Below are 16,716 nucleotides of genomic sequence, written 5' to 3' on the forward strand. Positions count from 1 at the left end.
TTGCATATGGGCACTTGGAATTGAAAAAGTATCAGAAAGTACAAGAACTACTACTACTACTACTACTACTACTACTACTACTACTACTAATAATAATAATAATAATATTAATAGCACAGTTGGATAATTTCACCTATTCATTATTCATAGACTAAAAGACAACTTCGATGTGTTTGTATCAATTTCTAAAAGTCTGGATGAAAGCGAAGAGAACTACTGCTCCTTGACTCTCTCCTGAATATCCGACAGCCAATCAAATCACTGCCCTCCCCTCATTAGCAACCATGTCCTCAGTCCTCCACACCAAGCTCCCTTCCAAAGGTTGCAGATGTTTGAACTGGCACCTGTCCTCCATGACTGCTCCAAGACTTCACAGGTAAAATAAAGCCCGCTCTGGTTAAATAAATGAGAAATAACACAATGAAACACACCTAGGCTTTACATGCATTCATGTAGGGAATTTACAAGACAAATGCTTCTAAAAATATTTAGCCTCAGACAACAAACCGCAGTGTGACTTCACAGATCCTGTTAATTTATGGGAGTTTGAAAGGAGGGGCCTTGCTACCTTTCACATTTAAAAAAAAGTTTATAAACTGGCTTTTGTTGATTGCCCAGGCCAAGATCCGGACATACACATGGCTTCAATTCCTGGGCTTATCTAAATGCTGATCTAGAACATACTCAAATATTACCGCCCTTTTCATGGGAGCAAAAGTCTTTCCTTTGTTTGGCGGCTGCAGGAGGCTCACACTTTTGCTGAGAAACAGCTGACCTGACTAAGCAAACAGGTGCAGTTATCAGACACGTCTATACTGCTATTAAGGCACATTATATACCTTTCATTTGATAAGAAAAACTATTATATAGGTAATACAAAAGTCACTTTACAATATCTGTGTCTGAATTTAAAAAAAATCCCCCATAAGGTAAATTGTAATCATTGTCTAGATCTTGACAAGTGGTCGCTCGTAAAGCCCGTTTTACATGCATTTCTAGTTGTGTGTCTGTTGTATCTCTGCAACACAATCACATTCAAACAGAACAGCAAACTGAATAAACAGGTGCCAAAATGAAATTTAGTCCAGGCACTATACAGAAGCAAAGAGCTAATTAGTGTCAATGGCCACTTCATGTTTACACATTAGAAATATAGCCTTTCTTGGATTAACAAAGCAGTGATCAGCTTTAGCTTCTCTTTACCAGCTAAGGCATTATGCAGACATTCAAGTGACAAAGCACAGTAGGTGACAAATGGTGTGAATTTTGCTATAAGTTATTTTTATTGCTCTTATTCTTCACTTACTTTTTCCAATGTATGTCACTAATTGTCCTTTAGGGGATTCTAATGCAACGACCACAGCCACAGTCTGGTATCTAGGGTGAATTTGAGGGGAAAGTTATTTAACCACTTCACCACTAAGGGGTTTTTCCCCTATTGGGCCAGTGCAATTTTCACATTTCAGCGCTCCTCCCATTAATTTGCCAATAACTTTATCGCTACTTATCACACTGAAATGAACAATATCTTGTTTTTCTCAAAACTAATTAGGTTTTACATGATTGGTACTTTTTGCTAAGAATCTCAGTTCAACAATATAGCCTCACAGTATACATATTTAAAAAGCTAAATCCCCGACGTAACAATTTATATATTCTCTCACTTTGCCTCTTTTTTTCTACAAGTTTTTTATTACAGTAACTGTGGGGACAGAAAGGTCTTTGGGTTTCTATTTATGTGTGTTGGCTTTGTTTTTTAGGTCAAAAATAATAGTAAAGTGCACTATTATATGTGTCCACTAGATGGCGGTGTCAAGTATAGAAAGCTGAATCACAGCTTTCTATACTATAACGAAAGAGAAAGTTGTGTTTTTGTTTTTCGTTTTTTTTTACAGTATTTCAATAAATTTATCTCTGCTTTTCGTTACAGCAGAGCCGCACATACGAAAGCAGAGACGATCATCTAAGCCCATCTAAGTACTGCCGTGGGGCTTAGATATACTGCTACAATTGCGGCTTGTGGTTAACCTCCTAGTATACTTTTAGGATATTGGGGTAACACAAAGAGCTCACAGGGAACCCACACAAAGACAGGGAAAACATATAAAGTTAATCCAGATAAGTGTCCCTCCCAGAAATCATTCCTGGGACTCTAGCGCTGCAAAACAAGAGTGCTGCAAGGGGGCTGGATTTCTGGAAAGTCCCCAGACACCTGGGCCCATCGTCAGCTGATGCCCAACAGGGAGAGGATGGGGTGGTGCACATAGAAAGGCAGTTACTGCATATGGAACATGTGGCTGTAAATGTTACGCAATGAATGGAAGAGGGAAGCTGCTGCCCAAGGGAGCTGCACATGAAACAAAAACTCTGCTGTACAATGATGATAGCCATGGAAGAGGGGATGCACAGGGAATGAGAGAGGGGCTGATGCACATGGAAGGGAAGCCACAAAAAAATTGGCTTAGGGGCAAAAAAAAGTATAAGGTCTAGTGAACACCAGACAAGCTTTTCTGAGTGCTTGTGATTTTAAAAGCTCCTGCTAATGTTATCCTATGTTACTTTGTACAGCGCCACGGAATATGTTGGCGCTTTATAAATCAATAATAATGTGTGTGTGCACACTGGAGCAATGTGATTTTGTAAAAATCCCCCGTAGCATTGCATTAGCAAGAGTTTTTAAAATCTCTAGCGTTTAAAAAGCTCTTGTGGTGTACACCAGCCCTTAAAGAGAATCTGTATTGTTAAAATCGCACAAAAGTAAACATACCAGTGCGTTAGGGGACATCTCCTATTCCCCTCTGTCACAATTTCGCCGCTCCTCGCCGCATTAAAAGTGGTTAAAAACCGTTTTAAAAAGTTTGTTTATAAACAAACAAAATGGCCACCAAAACAGGAAGTAGGTTGATGTACAGTATGTCCACACATAGAAAATACATCCATACACAAGCAGGCTGTATACACCCTTCCTTTTGAATCTCAAGAGATCATTTGTGTGTTTCTTTCCCCCTGCAGCTATCTTCCACTGAAGTGTCAGGCTGTTTCTTCCTGCAGAGTGCAGACAGCTCTGCCTGTATGTAATTCCTCAGTATGTGAAAGCCCAGCCAGCTCAGAGGAGGATTTATCCAGCCTGTAAAAGATAATAGAGCAGAGAGAAGCTGCACTAATCTAAATAACACACCGCAGTGTGCAGAGAGGGGCCTGGAGGGGGGAGATGCATCACAGAACCACAACACTGAAGAACTTGGCAGCCTTCCAGACACAGGCTGACAAGTCTGACAAGAGAGAGATAAGTTGATTTATTACAGAGATGGTGATAGTAGAACGTGCTGCAGTAAGCCAGAACACATTAGAATAGCTTTTGGAACTTGTAGGATGATAAAAAAACAGGATGTAATTTTTGTTACGGAGTCTCTTTAATCTGTCCTTGGTGCTGCCCATAAGATGCCTGCTTAGTTCCATGTAGACAAAAAAAACAGATGGTAGAAACCAGATATGGAGAAGGAAATAATAATAGTTACATACATACAGTGGAAAGCTTCCGTAGCATTTTATGATGCAGATAAGTCACATTTATTTGACGCATACATAAAGGAAGTATATTTTTCAAAATACGTAGTTCCTTATTCAGCAAAACACCCAAAAGTAGTTCCTTATTCAGCAAAACACCCAAATATATATATATATATATATATATATATATATATATATATATATATATATATATATATATATATATATATATATATATATATATATCCAGGAGTGCTGGTGAGGTGTGCCCCCCCCCCCCCCATGACAGAAACAGCCCTTACTAAAGTGGCCAATTATCTTCTTACAGCTAAATCTAAAGGCCATGTTCCCCCCTCAAGTGTGTCCTTCTTGATCTTGCAGTCCCAGCTATGTCACCCCTCCCATGGACTGACTCGGATTTGAATTGCTGGGTCTCTGTAAAATCACATGATCTTGCATCTTATGCTCGGTTTGCATGTATAACCTTGTGCTATGTTGTATAACTGTTTGCTACCTCTCTGTCTGTCACCCCTTGTTTACATTGTATGCATCCCTACTTATTGTCCAACGCTGTCTAATATTTTAGCGCTTTATAAATACAATAAATAATTATTATTCCATACTCGTCCATCTTGATCTGTCATCAGCATTGTCATTGTCAACAACACACCTCACTCCTACAGATACTTTAATCTGTTGGCATGAACAGCCTTCGCTCTCTCCTGGATATTTTCTTTTCTCTCTGGAATGATCAATGATATTTAACCACTTCAGGATCACAGGTTTTCTTCCCTTAAAACCAAAACAACTTTTACATTTCAGCGCTCCTCCCATTCATTCACTGATAACTTTATTGCTACTCATCACATGTGAATGATCTATAGGTTGTTTTTTTCGCCACAAATTAGGCTTTTCAAGGGTGATATTTTATTTTAGTAATAATGTTATTCTCTATGCATTTTAAAAAGAAAAAAGAGAAAAAAATGAAAAGATACACTATTTCTATATTTCCAACCATAAAAAAAAAAGCAAGGGAGGCTAGGATTAGATCAGGGTTGATCAGGGTTAATCAGGGTTAATCAGGGGTATATAGTCCTGGTATATTTATTTATAAGTCCTGGTATATTTATAAAATCCTCTAGGTGGCAGTCAGACTACAAGAAAATAAGATCCAGTTACCTTGTAATCCTCTCAGGAGTGATTACAAGGTAACTGTATCTTCTTAAGTGCTGGCAACATTGTTTGTAAACCTCACAAATGAATGAGCACTGCTATTGGCTTATAGCAGTGCTCATTCATGGTTACAGGCATCTGATTGGTGATGGGAGTAATTACTCCCATTCATCAATCCCACCCAGAAATAAATGAAGCTGGTGCACGTGCACGCACGGGGGCGCGCACCCGCGGGCAGGAGCGCGGGAGCGCGCGGGAGCGGGGGCGCGCGGGAGCGCGCGCGTGCACGCACGCGATCGCGCCCGCACAGCACAATAGCGGCAGGGGCGTTTATAAACGCCCCTGATCCGCTAATTAAGTCAATAGGGGCGTAGTTATGCGTCTGGGAAATCCGAAAGTGGTTAAATACTTCCAAATGTATGCAAATGTATGTAATTTTTTTATGCAAATATATTCAGCTTGAAAATGGACCAATCAAGTCCCATCCATGTTTAAATTGATTGGTCCCTTTTCAAGCTGCACATATTTGCAAACAAAAAAAAATTACATACATTTGCATAAACTTAGAAGTATTTGCCTATCACTGATCATCCTATTTATAACCTCTCACTTCTTAAAACTTTATATGAGTAAAACAGAACAAATCATTTTTCCACCATGCCTGTCCATCTCTCTTCCTGATAGAACAATACATGTTAACACTCCGATCACTCCATTTCCCAAAGCACAGTGCTTAGAGGTAATATTTTACTCCCCCCCCCCCCCCCCCTTTTATTCCTCACATTCACGCCCTAACCAGATCCTGTCATGTCTAACATATCTCGCATCTGACCTTTTCTCACTCAGGACCCTACTAGAATGTAAGGTACATGCTCTTATAATCTCTCATCTGGACTATTGTAATATACTGCTTTGTGGACTACCAACTAACAGACTGGCACCGCTCCAATCTGTACTGAACTCGGCTGCTTGACTCATTCATCTTTCTTCTCGCTCTTCCTCTGCTGCTCCTCTCTGTCAAACTCTTCATTGGCTACCAATTAACCAGAGGATCCATTTCAAATTCTTAACCCTAATAAGGGCCCGTTCAGATCAGAAATGCGGATGGCCATGCGTGCGGAACGCGTGCGGACCGCAACGCGTACGAACGCATGGCCATCCGCGTTTGTGTGCGTTGCGTGGCTGATCCCATCACTGAAAAGTGAATGGGACAGCCACGCGTTTTTGCAAAATCTGCGTGCAGCATGCGTTCCCGGACCGCACAGGTCCGGAACGCATGCAGTGTGAACATCAGACATTGCACTCTATGCAATGTCTGATGTCGTGCGTTTTGGCCACCTGCACGCGTTTCCAAAACGCGGCTGGAAACGCGTGCAGTGTGAACGGGCCCTAACCTACAAAGCTCTTCACAATCTCTCTCCTCTGTACAACTCCTCACTAATCTCCAGATACCAACCCAACCGCAATCTCAGATCTGCACATAATTTTCTGTTGTCCTCCTCCAGAATCACCTCCTTGCATTCACGTATACAAGATTTTGCTTCACAACTCCTCTGGAACCCCCTGCCACAACACATTCATCACTCTCCAACCTTTGAATCCAATCTTTAAACACGCCCTCAAAAAACTCGCTTATTCTGACAAGCATATGCTCTACCTTAGGTCATTTCCCTTTGGACCTCTGGCCAAGTTTCCCTCCTTACTAAATAACCTAAAACACGCTGCCTCTAGGTATAAATATTGTATAGTACTCCACCTCTTGTCCTTCCTTCCTGTTCCTTAATATTGTAAGCTTGCAAAGGCAGGGCTCCCTCACCCTTTTGAGTCTTGGAATTATATTTTATCATGCTACTTTTGTCAATGTAATTACCAGTTCTTTATTTTGTACCAATTCTGTATTTTGTATATTGATGTACACAATTGTCTGCATTCTTTTGTACCCCAAGTTTGTTTCTTACTGTGTACAGCCCCATGGAATATATTGGTGCTTTATAAATCAATAATAATAGTAAATAATAATTGAACCCCAGGCTCGCCAAGGCATCAGTACATGAGATCATAGTGGCTTGGCTTTTAAGTAGTTTATCCTCCATCAAGCCCCCTTTTATATTTTTCTATTACGTACAGACCTGAAAAGGAGAGACAAGCCGCATTACCCTCATGTACCTCTTGGGCATGTTCAATCATTGGGGGTAACACCCCCACACAATTTGTGATCAACATTTTAGGCTGTAGGAATCTCTCCTTCAAAGGCTGAACAGTTTTGCCAATATAGTAACGTCCGCAAGAGTTCCACGCACAGTACACCGAAAATTGTGTGTGTCAATTAATGAATTGCCATATTTTCCAGGTGATCCCACCTATCTGTACACTGTTACCTTGTTTCATGGAGCGACCATCACTACAATGTCCACAACTAAAATTGCTCTCCCATCTTTTCTTACTCAACCAATTTCCCAAACTCACCCCATCATTTTTACGAATGTCACGGTTTACCAAAACTTTTCTGATTGTTTTATCCCTTCTAAAACTTACTCTGAGAGGAGCGCTGCGTAATATGATAAATACAATACATAAATAATAGAATAGTTGCATCTTTGAGATGGCTATCTAAAGACAGAAGGTTCCACTGTCCCCCATTACCTGACAAATTATTTCAGCAAGGGGGAGGAGAATTCAAACATGAAATTAAATCTACAGTCCTATCTAGGGCCTGTACCACAGATCTAGGCTTGTAGTCTCTTCTTTCCAAGTGTTCCTGCAATTCCTCTGCATGTTTCTCAAACTCAAAGGGTAATTTATTATTTATTTTTAGCCTAAGAAATTGCCCGTACAGAGGCATCCTATATGTGGAATACAGCAAAACTGTAAGTAGCTGTTTATTTTCTATAACTCATGGTCATGACCTGCTTGTCCTCAGCACCTCGTCACCTTGAGGTCCAGGTACTCTACTTTCCTGTCCCCAAAGTGGGCCATGAATCCCATGTTTACTTGGTATGGTAGGGGTGTCTTGACACCCTGAAGAAAAGACACAGGAAACACAAAAAGGACGTGAGCCCAATAGCGTAATACGTATAAGATCTATAAGTAGTGTAATATAAACTACTCACAAAGGCGGGTTCCACTCGGGGTGGTCCAGCCAGACCTGGTGGCGGTCGCACTCTCAGGAGAATTGACAGTTGTCCCCTGTGGTGTGAACCACATGCAGTCTGTCTGAACCCCTCCAACAGGATATGTCGGGGGGTATAGAAGCACAATATGGGTGCCAAATGGAAAAACCTTAATAACAGAGGCTTCCTATGCTAATGAGGTTTTTCCATTTGGCACTGTTATTGGCCTGAGGAGCGGGCTTAGACCCGTGAAACGCGTTGCCTGTGCTTAATAAAAATCTTTTGTTGTTACAAAGATTTTGTTATTTGAGGTAAGCTACCTCCCTTTCTTTCGTTTAAAGAATTTTATACACACACAGGGCGCCTCTTTTACCCATACTGTCCATGTTAACTTGGTTGGAATTAATCCACTCCTTGAATAGTAAAAATTCCTCTCTGCCACCATTCCAGACTACAAGGACATAATTAATTCACCTTTTCCAGAGCTTAAGATAACTTTGAAATGTGTTAACTGGGAACCAGATGGTTTCATCCTCCCATACTGACCAAAAACAGGTTAAAATAGGTAGGGGCCACAGGGGTTCCCATCACGGACCTAGATATTGGTTCGATTCACCGCACATTAAACATGAATGAGTTCTGTTCAATAAAAGTGTTCAGCTACTCTGGTCTGTTTATAATATCAAGTCATCTTCAGGCTTTCATTATAAATGTCATTTCTGCTGTGTAGGCAAAATAGCATCAATTGATTGAGAAAAGTTAATATTGAAGGTAAAGCTTTTTTTAGTAGAGGTAATCAGTATTTCCATAGCTTGTAATCAGGTAATTAGTAGCCTTATTGCAGGTCAGCTCTGCTACTGTAAATACTATAACACACGTTGGCAGTAGAAGCAGGTGAAGGGTGTAGACCAGTAGCTGCTCTCTCTCGTAACCATGTGACCCAAAAGCCAACCAATGGAATGTGAAGAACATATACAAGTTATGCTGCTCAGTACTGTAGCTCTATTGCAATATATGAATGAACATCTGTAACAGTGGATTACTACTTCAAGGGGTTAATTTACAAAATGTGCAAAAAAGGCAGAAAATAAAGCATTTCTCACTTCTCCATCTGTGAAAGTGCAGTGAAAGCTTGTGTACATGAATGTATTTTTACATTTGATCTACAGTATTTGAAACACCAAAAATGCAGAGTTTGAATTATAACTGCTGTCTTTTAGAGAACTGTGTTAATCTGCTTTACAAACCTGCTTCAATTGCTTTGGGTTTAATGCCCGGTACACACCATGCAATTTCCCATCAGATAGATGGCTCGATAGATAATTTCTGACAGATTCAATCGGATTTTCCATCATTTTTCTGATCGATTTTCTGATCACTTCTATGCAAATCGATCAGAAAAACGATTGTAAATCAGATCAGACTTGTCCAAAATTATCTATCTGACAGGAAATTGCATGGTGTGTACCAGGCTTAACTTTCTTTAACTCCTTCCCGATCGCCTAACGGCAATAGGTGGCAGCACCAGGACCTCTTAATGCCAAAAGGAGTCAAGTCTTAGGGCAGGATTTTGCAGGGGATCTCGCGTGCCGATGAGCACACAAAGCCCCGCTTGAATGACAGAGCTCCGCTTTCATTTTTCCACCAAAGCCAATTTTCCCTAAGGCTTTGTACACATGCCAGATGGAGCCCTAAAAGTGTGGTGTTTGTAGTACACTAGAATTGATCTAAAAAGTTGCTAACCACATGTACTTTTATATTTTTACCAATCAATTTGCACCTGGGTGACCTTGTTCCTTACCATTCCCTGCAACTGGATCCACCAACTGGATTCTAGTCACCCAGGTCCAAGTGTGAGCATCTGTGAACGGGGCATGGGTGTGCTCCTGAGCTGTGCATACTCTGTGCATAGGAACAAGTGCATATGAACTGGGCATGTGCACACTCCCTTCCTCAATTGCCCAATGATCGCAAGAGCATGTGCAAGGGCATTTGTTTTCAACAAGTATGCGCAGAAGAGAACCAGTTTAGATACAAACTATAGACCAATGAGGGTGCTTCCGGTCAAGCATCATGTGAAAAGACACTGGACCAAGAAAAAGGGGGGGGGGGAGCAGGTGGAAATGAGAGGTGTCCATAGGTAGGAAAAATACAACCTGTTATATTACTTTTTAGATCAGTTCGGGTGTGTTTTAAATCGAATAAAAATGAGCATTTGTGACAATCTTGAGAAGGGTTAATCAGCTGGGTCAGAGCAGTGGAGCATTTATGGAATGCAGTGGTTGGTCCCATCCAAAAGTAGTCCCTGGAGGGACAAAATCAGCAACAAGATCATGGGAGCCCACAGCTCACTGATGCATGTGAAGAGTGAAGACTGTTCTATTCTGCTGGGATGATTTCACAGAAGTCCTAATGAAGTACAAATTACTGAAAAACACTGGCGATAAGAGAAAGGTGTCCGAGCATACAGCTTGCTACATATGAGGCTGTGTAACTGCAGGTCATTAAAGGGTGACCAAAAGCACCTACAATGTGCATGTGAGTGTCGGAACTGGTTCATAAAGAAATAAAAGGAGTCTAATGAATATTTTCTTTTTGACATGTGGATCTAATTTTGACACTTACCATCGACCTAAAAATTGCTGTTGATTATGTACACCCGTTCCTGGCAATAGTATTCCTTGAAGACAGGGAGCTTTAAATTTAAACAAGCAAAGCTCGGTTACAAAGTCACATACTTGCCTAAGAAGTAGGAAGCCTACGGCCCCCCGTTGCCAGAGGCTCCATGCTACTGCATAGGCACCGCGGCAGCACGCCCGCATCATGTCAGGTGGAGCACGGCCCCGAACAGCTGGAGGCTCCCGGCAAGCAGCAGGAGGACACGAGAACCCTCTATAGGGTCGGGTCTCTTTAAAAAATTTGCTAAATACCAGATACCACAGGACACCACCAGAGGTCCACGCCTGGACAGGTCAGGGCTGTTTTGGAAGCATGAAATGAAGCTAACCAATACTGAGCAGGTGATTTTAGTGTTCTGGCGGATTAGCGTGTAGAGCTGTTAGGGATGTGTGGATCACAATCCTTATCAAACCTTTCAGCAGGATATTTCAACATTTGGTTGGCTGGTGTTAATTTTTGAGCAAACAAAGCCAAAAAACAAAAATCACTTGACCTTAAAAGTAGTAATTTGAGGACACATCTCTCATCACAAGCCCGGCACCGCCATACTTCACGCTTGTCAGAGATTAATAACAGATGCATTAACTAAAATACCAGCACAGCTCAGTAACCCTTTCTAGCAACTTCATCCACGAGCTGCGGTGTATCTGTCCTGGATGTGCCTCGTACGCGCGAGCCAATCAGGTCTCAGGTTCACCACTCTGCTCTTCCCACGTTTGTTTTAAACATATTGAAATGAGCCATAGCTCTGATTTACATAACAGAATTAGCCAAGACGAGAATGCGTTTTAATTTGTCATCTTATAATGTTTAATTTAGGATTTAAATCTGGCTGACCAATTTCTCTATCCTAATCTTTCCGAAGCGTTATTTAATCAAAGTCTGGATTCATTACACTTCTAAAGGTTCAACAGTGAAGGGTAAATGAAAATATAAATATTCTAATCACCCTCAAATTGTCCCCTTGATCAATAATGCAATTATAACGGGCAACTGACTTTGTCCCGCTGAAAAGAACTGATAACACTCTGGCAGTTAATTCTAAAAAAAATTATTTTTTTTCATTTAGATAATTTTGTTCGATTATTCCGCTAGATCGAATATAAAGATTTTTCCAACATGTTCAATGAGATTTTTATTGAAAAAAAAAAAACAGGATAATCGATTCTTTTTTCTTGATCGAAAAGATTATCTGAAACTTCATTTGATTTGATCGCTTTGGTCGAATAAATAAATCTAAAGGTCTTTACACAATGACCTGGTACCCAAGCTGCTGTCACTGGAGACTGCTGCCAGTGGCCACGTGAGACATAAAGGTGGCCATACATCTAGTGATGCTGTGGTCTGATAAACTATCCAGATCGATAATGTTATCAAATCAGATGAAAATCGGTGTTGTCTGGCTGATCGATTTCGAGCTAAAAACTGTAAAATGTATTGATTAAGCATGCTGGAAAATCTCGGTCAAAAGTGCTCCATTGGGTGTGCAACAGTAACCCCTGGGGGGTGTCCCCCGAATCCCCCCTTCCCCAAGGTGTGTAAATTCTCACCTCTCCCAAGCAGCTGTACCACGTGGCACCAGACACGTGTGTGACGTCATGCACATGTTGTGTGGTACAGCATTGGCGGAAATGGGGGTGACAGGTGAGAATTTACACAGCGTGGGCACTTGGTGGGGGGGATCAGGGGAAGCATTTTACATTTGAGGGCAGCCAGGCAGGCGGCGGAGGCGCTGTCGCTAGGAAGATTCCGGATACATTTCATGCTGAAACCTATCGGTAATCAGTCTGCGGTGTATTGGCAGGGAACAGATCTCTCTTTAATCAGATTCAATAAGCGCGAGATCTGTCTTGTGGTTGATCTGCCCGTACATCAATTCCTTTAATAAATTAGATTTCTGAATAGATTTCAATCGACAATAAATCAAAGCGACAAACAGACGAAACGATAGCCAGTATTTTGTTCAATATTTTTCAGCATGTCCTATCTGCTTCTGATCAAGAAAAAAACAATTTTGACCTAAGATTAGGCGCTGTACCATAATGCATGCTTGGCTCCCGGGTAGGGAATTGTTACTATTGTTTTCACTAAGGTGGTCAAGTAGCTGTTAATAATTCTGGTTTTCATACAAATTTAATGAAAATTGTGTGCTAATTGCAATAGGACCAATCAAAAGTGACAGGAAGCAAGGAATGTAGATAACACATATTTGAAACTGTACAAAAAGATTGAATACCAATACATACTGGAGGGTATCTGCATGGTTAAAAGAGAAATAAACATGGCAGCCTCCATATGTCTCTCAGTTCAGCTTGCCTTTAAATATGCAGAGAAGATGTGTGCAGGGCTGTGGAGTCGGAGTCGAGGAGTCGGAGCAATTTTGGGTACCTGGAGTCGGAGTTGGAGTCGGTGGTTTCATAAACTGAGGAGTCGGATGATTTTTGTACCAAATCCTTAGTTCTGGTAAGTATTAGACTAAGGAGTCCAAGTCGAGGAGTCAGAGCCATTTTGGGTACCTAGAGTCAGAGTTGGAGTCGGTGGTTTCAAAAACTGAAGAGTTGGAGTCGGATGATCTTTGTACCGACTCCACAGCCCTGGATGTGTGGGGAAAAAGTAGCTTCACATTGTGGAAAACGCACCACTAATCAATCACAAATACAAATCAATCACATAACGCACAAACTGCTGGATTGCCTAGCTGAATGGTGAATATCTATAGAGACAGACTATTATCTGTAGAAAGATATTATGGTTTTTCTTGAGGGTCAAACAGAGTAAAAAACACAACACAAGAAACACGACATCACCTCAGTACAGAATGCAGTGACAGGAGGGCACAGCGTATGAACAGGCATTTGCCAGTCACTTTTCTTATTCACCGATAGAGATTAGTGCCTAAACATGCCGGCATCAGCATTCCGTCCTTCAGCAGCGCCATCTCCCTCGCCATTTCCCCGGCTAATGAATGGCAGCAATTAGTAAAATGTAATCCTATCGCACAATCATTTTAATGCTTTTAGCACTCAGAAAAGTAAACACAAAATTAATACTGCTCAAGCCATCTCAGATCCTTGTTAGCAGCAAGCAATTATAGTTCAGCTCCTCAGGTGTAATTAAATGATTGCAATGATTTAGTTCCATAAATGCAAGTTAATTCATAAGCAAGCAACAAATATTCTGGGAGTAATTACCGGAAAAGACGCAGCGCGAGCGGCTGTGTACCTGTGGGGGGAGGGGGGGGGGGGAGTTGCCCCCCTATACCCTGACAGGGAACACAGAACAGCGACCTTCCCTATCCACACATTAACCCTGCTGAAACTCATTGTTTTGATAGTGATTAGTGCATTAGCATTTGGGTAGTCTAATCCTGCAGCGTAAATGCCACAAAGACTTTCATGGCAGCTAAAGTATCGTGTGCATTTCATGGCACATTAAGAAGTGCATCGTGTCATGAAATAGCGCTGCTTCTTTAAACTGTACACTACCTTTACTCCTGCTGTAAATATTGGCATTCCACTTCTTTTTTTTTCAACAATTATCAAAAATTAAACAAAAATGCTTGTTAAGCAAGCAAGAAAGCAAGCCCAAAGTAGAGATTTCGGTGGATAATACCACTTGTGGGGTTTGCCACATATTTCATCAAAATGCTTAATCCGTACTGTATACGTTACAATGCACGCCAACTCATCTGTCCATATTCTGCCTGCATGACTGCTCTTTGTGTTGTCCTCAAAGTAGGGCTGCACGATATATTGTTTCAAAATTGATATCGTGATTTCCGGCAAGACGATTTCCTAATCGTCTTTTTTCATGCGTACAATTTTAAGGCTTTTTACACGTACTTATTTTAAGCGTTCCAAAATTATTTGTGTTGGCCAAGCGGGACATTTCCTCCTTACGGCCGGAATGAGTCAGAGCGGTAGTGAGTAGTGTAATGCGGCCAGCATGTCGCTTGTGGAGGAGAAGGATCCGCACATCAGGCACTCCTGTTCTGCACTCCTGTCTCCCGTGGTCACGCTGTGTACTGTATGCTCACTGTCCAGGTTCTGTTATCTCTCCACTATCCTGGTAAGCAAACAACTTGGATCACCACCACTGCCCAGTAAGTGGCCACTGCCCAGGATCTGCTGTGGTACTCAGCTTTGCATTTATTAATAGCTGCTATTTGTTTTGATAAACACACAATGGGCTCTATTCATAATAACATGTGCGGTAACACTTTTTTTGGGTGAAAAATTACCTCCAGTGATAATTACCGATTTTTTTGAGTACTCGCTAAAAATTTACCGAGTGTGATAAATGTTTGCTAAAAGTGCAGTAAAACAGGTGATAAAACAGTCAGTAATATGTACGGAAATAAAACTTTTTTGACCACTGTAGGGCAGCCCATATGCTTGCCACCCATTACACAGAGACGACCCAGGAAAGCCTGTCACATTTAAAATGGGACCTCAACCCTTGCGCAGGACACAAAGAAAACATATAGAAATGCACCCGGTATGTATAGAATTTAGCCTGTCTAATTCCTCCTCATCTGTGAATAATTTCAACTGTAATTTGAGCTCTCAGCTGTGCCAGCTGGCTGCCTCAGCAGAGCAGCTAATTTGTAAACACAGGATGTTAACCCTATGTCTGCTTCCTGGAAAGCAGGAAGTACACACTGGAAATTTTTTGTTGGATTTGTATCAAATGTAACAAAGAAATGTTTTTCTTTTAAAGTTATTATGCTGTTGCTTATCTTTTAAAGCAGAGAGGAATTTCCTCCTCGGCATCTATAAAATCATCTAAAAGACTGTACGAGGTCTGAAAGTGCGCCTTGAGATTAGACACACTCGTCTTCTCTGCCTTCTATGTAAAATTGACAAACTCAAGCAAACAAACAGCAGAGAAGTGATAATTATCACCTACCATTTGTAGGTGATAAAAAAAATAAATTAAATAAATAAAATAAATATTGACTAAATGCAAACATTTTGATTTGCCCTTCATGCACAAATCTAAATTTTGCTACACAACAATTATCTAAATGGCACCTAAATCCCCAAAAACATGTCTAGATAGCAAAGCTGCACCTGAGCAACTTCATGCTGATGTTAGACACAGCTATGTGCAAAGTGTATATTGCAAGAACATACAGTGAGAACCTTTCACATCACCCGCCTATAATCAGTGGTATTAGTGGTATTAGTCAGATGGAAAAATACTCTTTCAATAAACATTAAGAGCCCTTTCACACTTCCGCTGTTGCATTGCACAAATACATCACATCCCGAGTCAGAAGCAATGATAGTTCTCTGAGGCCATCAAATTGATTGTGGTGTAGCACAATGGGTTCGGTCAGCATAACGCAAGCGATACTATTATGTTATATGTGTGAGGCATACTTTCATTGTACTGTATGCCTCACTGTATGGTCACACTGCACAGTGGATAGGAATTGTACGGTGTCGTGTGCAAAAATGCCTGCAACCATGCATTGTGGAAACATCAAACAGTGCACGTCTGATATCTATGCATATTATACACTCTGTGCATTGCTGAAAACATGGACATCAACACACAAGTGGGGAAAAGGCCTTACTACACTAAAACTGACAGCATAAATGGGCAGCAATTACTGTGCGGGAATTCACTAAAGGAGAGGACCCTGGCAAATTGGGATTACAATCTGGAAGGTGGAGTGGAAGAAGGCAAATCTGCAAAGGGTGTGTGTGTGTGTGTGTGTGTGTGTGTGTGTGTGCGTGCGTGCGTGCGTGTGTGCGTGCGTCAAAGCCTCACATTCACTTCGATGCTTGCTGTTGTTGAAGGCCACAAACAATCTATATAGATTTGGTAAGACTAGACAAAGAAGATTAGATCAATAGTGGGCATGATTAGTCTCATACTTATTGCTGTGAATACTTCATCCTACTACCAATTACTGAATCTGAGCGAGCCTAAGCGCTTTGAGTCCTATGGGAGAAAAGCACTATATAAATGTTATTGTATTGTTATTGTATTGCTGTGAACATTTACTTAGCAGTGTCCATGAATCCAGATGGAATCAGGCAATGTATTTTTTTCCAGTGGTTTAAGCCACACACCCTCCTGAATTCTACCAGACAAATGGCTTCTCTACAAGTTGCTTTAAAGAGGAACTCCAGTGAAAATTATGTAATTAAAAAAAGTGCTTCATTTTTACAATAATTATGTATAAATGATTTAGTCAGTGTTTGCCCATTATAAAAGCTTTCCTCTCCCTGAT

At 41.0% G+C, this 16,716-nt stretch overlaps 1 protein-coding gene across 6 annotated transcripts in view; it reads right to left on the reverse strand.

Moving 5' to 3' along the window:
- MIPOL1 (mirror-image polydactyly 1) overlaps nt 1–16,716 on the reverse strand; it is a 528,027-nt gene that overhangs the window by 389,424 nt on the left and 121,887 nt on the right. Inside the window, exon 3 of one of the 6 annotated variants that reach the window (XM_068254028.1) lies at nt 1,307–1,377. The exons of the other annotated variants lie outside the window; for them this stretch is intronic. The gene's annotated coding sequence lies outside the window, so the exon portion shown is untranslated. The remainder of the gene's footprint in view (nt 1–1,306; nt 1,378–16,716) is intronic. 6 annotated transcript variants of the gene reach the window in all.

This window comes from Hyperolius riggenbachi, chromosome 9 (genome assembly GCF_040937935.1).
Source record: "Hyperolius riggenbachi isolate aHypRig1 chromosome 9, aHypRig1.pri, whole genome shotgun sequence".
NCBI classification, from domain to species: domain Eukaryota; kingdom Metazoa; phylum Chordata; class Amphibia; order Anura; family Hyperoliidae; genus Hyperolius; species Hyperolius riggenbachi.